Consider the following 9,567-nt stretch of genomic DNA (forward strand, 5'->3'; position numbering starts at 1 on the left):
TTATTTTCCTCTTGTTTTTGTTTATTTCGTACCATGGCAGCCCACGGGTGGAGCGTCACTTCAGGTGACAAGGGCACCCCCCCCCCCCCCAACATTAGTGAACTTAAGAAATAAGCTTTGCAAATAATAAGTGAAATCAACTGATAGAGATCGTATATATAATTGTGGATGACTCGGTACTTAACTACTCCGCATGTCCTTTTAGAATGATCTGACGATGTGAACGGTTTATTTACTCACAGCCATTGCAAGAAAAACGCAAAATCAATAGAAACGTTTCGGCATAATCCCACAAAACATTTCATTTTAATATCAGCCGGGCTAATGAATGGAAAACACACAAAACATACCTGCATAAGGTAAGTTTGTTTGATGGCGTCACTTAGAAAGGTCCATGTCTCGCCTCCCGCCTTCCATTGAACAATATACATGCAGGGCTGACCAATTAACGTACATGGCTGGTCGTACAGTGCAATGATAACTATGTATAGGTTATCAGCGAGCGTAGCGAGTTGATAATTCCATATCAAACGGCTACTCGTGATCTATCCCACTTAGACAACAGAAAGTGTATTGCTTGTTTATCAGGCCGATACCATACATTTGTATGAGAAAAATGTCAGGAAAGCACAGGAAACAAACATTTCTGCAGTATTAATAACGTCCTTGTAACATAAGTAGGTGCGCGACGGCTGGAGGTAGCTGTTGTCTAATACTTGATGATGCATTTTATTGGAAGAAGAAGAAGAAGAAGAAGAAGAAGAAGAAGAAGAAGAAGAAGAAGAAGAAGAAGAAGAAGAAGAAGAAGAAAATATCGCTCAATCCTATAAGTTGACGTGTCAATGGGCTAAAGGCATTGTTTGAATACAATGGCATTTTAACACCTTAGTTTTGTTGTGATACTTGAATTAAGAGTTAGAGCTGTCCTGACAGGGCGTAGTTGACGTTTATATGTAATGTATTTGAAACACCCTACAATTATATTTTTGTTAAATGCATTGAGACATCTTTTATTGAAATAATTTTTAAAGCTGCATAATGCAATGTGGACCATTGATATGTAGGCAGGTTTAAGATCAGATGTGGCCAGGGGCGTAGCTAGACCAAATACGATTTGTAGGCCCGTTCTACTAGTGAAGAAGTGTTTAAAAATAACCTCTGGGTTTAACAACACACAGACGGTACTACAAACTTTTTCATTATCAACTAATCTGGTTAGATAAAATGCACGTACCGAGGTGTAGGTTTGAGAGAGAGAGGGGTTGCATATTAAACAGTAGAACTCCGACATGCAGAATTTTGACAAACCCAGTGAGATCGCAACCCAAGTAATTAACTTGGCTCGGGTTTTTTTAAGCACTTTGCAACAAATTTTGCATTTTTTCTAAATCTGCTGGACGTGCGAGGTTGAGATACCATTGATTTATGCATACGAGAGATTCATGTACGATTTGCTTTGAACGTGTCACGGATTCGAGGTAGAGATGTGTATAGGTTTGCATAGATTGTGCAATAGGTATGTTGTCCGCGGCCTTTATTTTTGTCCATGGCCTACATACTTGTGGTGTCTGTGTAACACATCGACACAGAAACGTCGTGTGTTAAAGGGACTAGACACCAGATGATACCATTGCAAGAAAAAGAGGGGAAAATTGTCAAAAACTAAAATTGATATCGTTGTGTACAACGCAATATTACTAACTTGTGTATCACATCGATAACGACGCATTATTTAACATTATACATTTTTGTGTATTTTTCCAATCGAAATTTACTGAGTTTGTCTACCACGCAAATCCCAGTAATTTTTAAATAGGTGTTATCTGGAATTCAGTGAGAAAGTTTTTTCCGCTAATTTGCATATAGGTGAGTCAATATTTTTTTTGGCAACAATTCTTGTCCTTTCAAAAATAAATTGTCCTACTTTGGCATAAAAGTACAAATTTAGTTTTAAGAATTACACACCATTGCCTTGTATATAGTCCAACAAAAGAAATTATCTGCAGTGAAAAGAAACTAGTAAAACCGATAATTAATTGATAAAAAATGCCATAAATTCTTTGTCCCAAAAGTGTATATTTAAAACATTATTCAAAAGAAAGGAATTATAAAATAAGGACAAATGTCATTTGTGTAATTATTTTGTAAAACCACATTAGTTTAAGTGATTAAATATGTACAACCCTTAAATATGACTATATTTTACATGTTTCTTGATGTGTAAAGTGTGTACCTCATCTGGAGTTCAATGATGTAACATTGTGGAAAAGTCAGCCAATATATTAGTTATTTCCCTTGTATATGGATACACAATTACCTCTTTTTGAAGAGTAGCCATTGTCTTCACAGCATTCCTCAGGCGTTTGCATCCTCCATTTCTTAGAGGCAGGACACTTAATCTCAACCAGACCAACACTTTCTGTACAATGTGAACAGAACACAAGCCCATCTGGACTGGCACCAAGGTAGGGTCTGTCGGCACATACAACTAGACCACTGTCTTTAACTGCTAGTCCTTTGTGGTCAGTTTGCATTGCTTTCGCATACATTCTCTTTGCAGCCTTCTCATGTTTAATTCCATATTCTGTGTACTTGCTTGTGAAATTGGAATACAACATCTGCCGCAGGAGTCCGTCAGGTTCAGTTGATTCTTTCCTACGACAGATGCTGCCAAAGTTTGAAGCTCTTAGGCGTTCTTTTCTGGCCTCTTGCCATTTCCCACTTTTTTGGCCCCTTGTTAAGATTTCAGTTAATTGAATTTCTTCAGCGCTTTGCTTCAAAGAGTCAAAATGATCCAAAAACACTGTCTTACTAGAACTGTCCCTCAAGTTTACACTATCATGGTAGTTGAATGGCACAGAATGTAACACAGGGAGATCTGGTTCATTTTCAGTTGTTTCAATTTCAAAGTTTTTTAACCAGCCTACATTCAACTTCGAACCAACCAGTTTCTGCCTAAATCTGTCCATGTTAACAGTGCATCCATTGATAGAGTTCAGTTCATGGTTTTTGTTTACAGAAACTTTACGCACTGACACGTTGTACAGTTTCTTCTTTGAGAACATAAGATCTTCAGATTTCCTAGGCGACAGCTTACGTTTCCGTGGTGCAGACAGCATGCTGAAGTTGTTCCAGGCACAGGGTTTGGATGTTGGAGCAAGGTTTTTTTTTACGCGTCAGGTCTTCAAGTCCATACAGCAGGGCACCAATATGGTTGCAGCATTCACCTTCACTAGATGAAAATAAAAAAAATTCATTTACATGTGTGCCTTTTTACTTGTTATACTTACATGTATATCCCAAAACATTAAAGTTTGAAAATGGAGGTGAATATACAGTATTTTACACTTAGTATTTCCTGGTAGGCCATGAACATACAAAACACAAACAGTGCCAGAAGTAAACACCAACACGGTGAAGGGAGTTCATTGAATCAATACATAAGCTTGCCTGTTCTTTCATTCAGAAAAAAATAGCAAAACTCAGCTAACCATGAAAGCCAAAATTATGACAGTTATAACATGTGCTTTTTTGTCTCTTGTAACAAGTGTACCAAGTTTGATAAAAAGATATGAAATAGTTTGAAGAATGCCCCAATTTTAAGTATTTGATAATACTGACAAAAAAGCCTAGCGTGTGTGGGTTTGACACCTTTCATCAATGCAGATCAGAGACTTCGATTTATCACAAATTAATTCAACTTACCCAGCTGGACAGTTGCAGAACGCAGAGTGTATGCAGCCAGTCACTTTCGACAGAAGGATCCAGGGTTGGTACTCTGGTGACTTTCTTTTGTCTGCAGTTGGAAATGATGGCAGCACGGAAGCTTGAACATAACAGTGGCTGCACTCTTCGCTTATGAGATGGACCTGAAGAATAAATTATAAATAATATTTTAATTTAAATGACAATAAATAAACAACATACATCATAGAACATATGAAAATTGTACAAAATACATTTTTTTTTTTTTAAATTAAGATAAGTATATAGTCAGTGTGGTTCGACACATACATGTGCTTGCATCCACCCCACCCCCATTAATTGTGGCTAGCCCCGCCTACATAAAAATGTTGAGTACATTTTTCACACCAAATTATTTTTATGTCCAAGTCAAAATAGTCCCCTTGAGCTAATTATATAACTAGATGAAGTAAACATGGCAGAAAAAACAGCCTCAGACTTATTATAAACTCACTATTTGACATATCTCAACTTTCTGTACATGTCCGTCCACATAATAAGTCCTCGCCTTCAATTGACGTTTCGAGTCTCTTTTCAGTACAATGTAGTTGTATATATCCTTTTCCTCTACAGCAGGAAACAGATCAATAGTGGACTTCCATGCCTTCAGTGTTGATGGCGGTGGAACACCCTCGCCACATGGGAGGATAAAGCGTTCGGTTGCTCTTCTCTCTCTTTCTTCTCGATCTCTCTCCTCCAGCACGCGTTTGTCAGTTATAGAAAGTCTATATGCGCCTTTTATCCTCTCAATCAATTCGCATTTAAGACCTGATACATTCAATTTCCGGTTCGCAAGGTATCTTTTCAAATCGACGACCTTAAATGGTGTCAACTCATTGTTATTCATACACGCCCCAGTGATCTCATTGTCTACGTCGGCCATCTTGCAAAATGTATTCCCCGGAAGTAGGAAATGGAGTAGCCTCCCTTAGAAATCAGGGGAAGTAACCAAGTTATCGGAAAGGACAATACAGATGACCAAGGAGGAGCCTAAAAGAAGCTGATTTATGAAAATATTAAAATTAAGCCTTCACTGCGCTAAGGTAAATAAATATAATTGAATTTTCTCTATGATGTAACCACTATAGTCTCATTTATGCAAATGAACAAGTAGTTAATTCATTGCACTTGTATTTTCTTGAACTGAAAGGAAAACATTGCACCGTCTGTTTAGAACCCCACATACATATTATGATGGTGCAAGTGAAGTAAAGGTTGAGTATATCCATCCTGTAACATTCTATGATGTAACACTGTATTTCGTTATATCAGGGAGTAGTTTTGTTATATCAAAGAACAATGGCAAGTGTACAACTATTTAAAAGATAAAATAAAGGTTTATGACATTTATATGTGTAAATATTAACATCATCAAGCATTTTCAACATGCTGAGAAAAACAACGAGCTCAATAATTTAATTAGTTTTAGTAAAAATATCGTAATTTCAATTTTGATGTTACAGCAAGGAATGTAAATTGTTATGTCAAGGAACTAAATATAGTAAATACAATAAAGCATTTCTAACATACAGCTAATTGCAGTACATATTTATATTCTGTTACTGTTAAATGCTTACCTGTATTAGGACGAGATTGATATAACATTGTTAACACGTTGTGGCATAAAGTTGATGAAACTGTTACAGCAAGTAATAAAAGTGGTACAGCAGGGAACTAAAACATTTTTATTATCTGAATCATGTGATCATGCTGTATTTGGTATTAATTTGATATATTTGTACATTTCAGTTGCTTAGAAACATACAAGTAACTGCCTGCATATCAGAAATAAATAAATAGAGAAAGAAGAAACAAAAGGGCCAGGTAATTAAGTTTTGAAGTCTTAGATGTACTTCAGTTTTCCACACTTGCAAAAAGGTCCCACCTGTCTTCATAAAAGTTGAGATGGCATTTTAGTGTCTTTTAAAATATCTATTGAAAAATATATATTTACACAGTTGTTATACATGTGATACACCTTTGACGGTACAAAAATGCACTTGTTATGGAGTATGTGCTAAATGCAAATAACCAGGTTTTCCAAAGGTTTTATTAGATTGGTTTTCCAAAAGTTTGTATAAGATTTTGGTATATAGTGGTGCGAGCGGCTGGACTGGATGATATACTCAGGATCAAGGTCGCACTTAATGACCTTCGTCAAAAGTGTCATTGGTCAAAATAATGGTGATCAATAACTTAAATGATGGAATAAGCGTAGAGTAACGACATTATTGTCTAGTAACACTTAATTATATTTTAGAATGGGGATGTCAAACGCAGAGCGTCAAAGGAAGTTTTGTGCCAGACGGGATGAGGATGAAACAAGAAGAAGAAAGTATTTGAAGGACTCTAAAGAAAAGTACAAGAAGGACAAAACATTGGGGAAAAGAAAACAGATTACCGATATGACACAAAGAGAAAAAAGGCATCAAAGAAAGATTTGGCGAGTGCAGAAAAGGAAACTGAAAGAAAGAAGAAAGGCTGAACAAGAAAGAATATTAACACCCCCTTCTTCACCTGTGACACCAGAAAAGAGACAGAAAAGACAGATCGATGATAAACAAATGAATCCATATGACAGGAAAAAAGAATTCATAACATACCTGCAAAAACTGGCAAAGTGTAGAACATTTTGTGAGACTGAATGCAAGCAGATCGATGATAAAATTGGTGAACTTACCATTGACCCACATGAGGTACATATTCTGAAAGAGGGTATAGAAGTTGATATCAATGCAGCTGATTATATTCCGTTTGATATACTTGACAATCAGCTTCTTCCAGGTGTAGTTCATTCTGACGGAAACTGTTTACCATCAACTGGAAGTGTTTTTGCTTACAGTGACACTGAACATGTAGAAGAAATGCGAGTCAGAATCAAATGAAAACATAAAATCAATTTACAGAAAAGAGATTCTCAGTATCACAAAAGACAAATCATTTATGGGTATTTGGCAAGTTCATGCACTGTCATCAATTCTCAAAACCCCTATTCAATCAGTATACCCTGAGCTAGGCAATAGAAATGTGAGGAAAGACATGCACAAACTGATCAAACCTGTTTCAGGAACCGATAAAGAACCCCAAGTTTTTGTAATGTGGACATCAAACAGGGATGGTATGACTCCGTTACACTGGGTGCCAAATCACTTTGTGCCATTGTTGAAACTTCCGGAATGGTATAAAATAGATGATGAAAATAATAATGATTTGGGCGTATCTGACAATTACCAAACAAAACAATCACGTATGGAATTACCAATTGAAGTTGAAAGTTCTGCACATGATATATCAAATGCTACTAAAGTTCATGTGTGTGATTTGACTGCAGAGATGGGAACGGCCAATGAAATCAGAAAAGCTGATGGAACGGAGTGCACATTCAAGGAATTCATGAAAAGCAGTGTCGATAGATTGAATATAGGAATGGGTAAGGTAGACGGGGCAAATAATGGGACAAAAAGTGATAGTAAAGATACCAGTTCAAAGGTAAATGGGTCAAATGGTGGGACAGATAGTGATAGTAAAGATGTTGATGCGAAGGTAGATGGTTCAAATGGTGGGACAGATAGTGATAGAACAGATGATGATCCAAAGATAGATGGTGCAAAAGTAGGGACAGATAGTGAAAGTAAAGATGTTAAAGAGAAGGTAAATGGTTCAAATGGTGTTACAGACAGTGATAAAACAGATGATGATCCAAAGATAAAGGGTGGGACAGGTAGTGATAGTAAAGATGCTGATGAGAAGGTAGATGGTTCGAATGGTGGGACAGATAGTGATAGAACAGGTGATGATCCAAAGATAGATGGGGCAAAAGTAGGGACAGATTGTGATAGTAAAGATGTTGATGAGAAGTTAGATGGGGGAAATGGTGGGACAGCTGGTGATAAAACAGATGATGATGCAAAGGTAGATGGTTCAAATGGTGGGACAGATAGTGATAAAACAGATGATGATCCAAAGATCGATGGGGCAAAAGAAGGGACAGATAGTGATAGTAAAGATGCTGATGCGAAGGTAGACGGTTCAAATGGTGGGACAGAAAGTTATAGTAAAGATGCTGTTGCAAACGATGATCGGGAACAACATGAGACAGAACATGTAAATACCGATTTAAATGATCATGAAGGTGTAAGTATGGGAGAGAAACATGGGAACAAGATCAGTGACATTGACACAAATTTTGACACATGTATGTATGAAGAGAAACATGTTCTTGTGAATTTCAATGGAAAAGCACATGTTGGTATTGTGAAAGAGACAAACTTGTCATCTGTATTAGTAGACTGTATGCGCCGAAATGGTAAAAAAGATAAAAACAGTTTCTGCTGGCCAATAAAAATAAGAGACACAAATTGGTATCAGCTTACAGATGTTATTGCTATTGTTGAATGCTCCGATATTCCTGGACAGAGAAACAGGTATCAACTAGATGAAAAATCATGGCAAATGTATTCATCTCATTGTTGAATAAATGTCGCAGCATTCAACAGTAGCAATGCCATCTGATAGTACACTGTAACATCTTTTACTTGACAAAACATTTTGTATGATCCATATTGTAATGCAACATTCATGATGTACAGAATTTGTTTGATGTAACAGTTTATTTCTTTCATGTAACGATACATTTATTGAAATAAGAAAAACATGTATCCAAGTTTTGTTAACTTATGTTAATAGTTTATGTTTCTTGTTCATCGGATGTTACTGAATTGTTTACGCTGTACTTTTGATGTTGACAAAACATTATGTATGATCCCTTTTGTAATGTGAAAGTATCAATCATACATTCATGAATAAAATTTCTTTGATGTAACAGTTTATTTCTTTCATGTAACGATACATTTGCTGAAATAAGGAAAATATGTACCCAAGTTTTGTTAACTTATGTCAATAGTTTATTTTCTTGTTCTTCGGATGTAACTGAAATGTTCACGCTGTACTTCTGATGTTATGAAGTTAAATAAAAGATTTAAAACTTAAATTGTTTGTTCAAAGTTCCATGCAGTAACAATACTAGTCCCTTATGTAACGTCGATTCCTTGACATAACCTACCATGTTTTTGGACATTTATTTTGGTTATATTTCAAAAACAGTCAATTTTCCTGCTCAATGAAGAAGATCTATGTAAACACAATGACTGAGAATGAAAATGAAACTAAGGATGTTGTTCGCAGTTCAAAAGAATGAATTTTATATGTCATTTATTGTGAAAATTAAAATGCTAATGTGTACATAAGTAACATATCCAACACTGCGATTGTTGCCGGGCCACCTCTGACCTCTACTGGGCGGTAGATGGGGAACAGAACAAACGTGAATTCGTGCCAATCGTTTTAATAGTACCTATACCATCGACGTCATCGTCATCCTCCTAAACAATGCATATATAATAAAGTAATCTAACATAGAACATGTACAAATACTCGAACACAGAATTTCAGATAAACAATGGCGCGATCATTAAACAATACATTGAAACAATGTAAATATATCCCGACATACAAAAACCTATAACACTATAAATCAATACAAAGATAACAGATTATAATAACGGGATTAAATGAATTACCTGCAGTATTCTAAATAAGTAGCTGCATAAATTGGATAGAAAAGCACCGTATAAAAATGGCGTTGTACGTGAAGATTTATTGACTTAAAAGTGAAAGTAGTAATAAGTTGATTGGTTAATTTAAAACACTGACGTATTAGTTTTAGGTTAATATATACTATAACTCGATATTTAACAAACTACACTACACTATATGTAAAAGTTACCAAACCTGATAATTTACGGGGCGGAGTAATAAATGAGA

At 35.9% G+C, this 9,567-nt stretch overlaps 1 long non-coding RNA gene across 1 annotated transcript; it reads left to right on the forward strand.

Annotated features, from left to right (window-relative positions):
• Positions 1 to 4,713: 4,713 nt before the first annotated feature.
• LOC128202730 (uncharacterized) lies at positions 4,714 to 6,031 on the forward strand. Its single transcript, XR_008255809.1, has 3 exons — positions 4,714 to 4,787; positions 5,494 to 5,568; positions 6,005 to 6,031. It is a non-coding gene; the product is annotated as an uncharacterized LOC128202730 (long non-coding RNA).
• Positions 6,032 to 9,567: the final 3,536 nt, after the last annotated feature.

This window comes from Mya arenaria, chromosome 9, assembly GCF_026914265.1.
Source record: "Mya arenaria isolate MELC-2E11 chromosome 9, ASM2691426v1".
NCBI lineage: Eukaryota > Metazoa > Mollusca > Bivalvia > Myida > Myidae > Mya > Mya arenaria.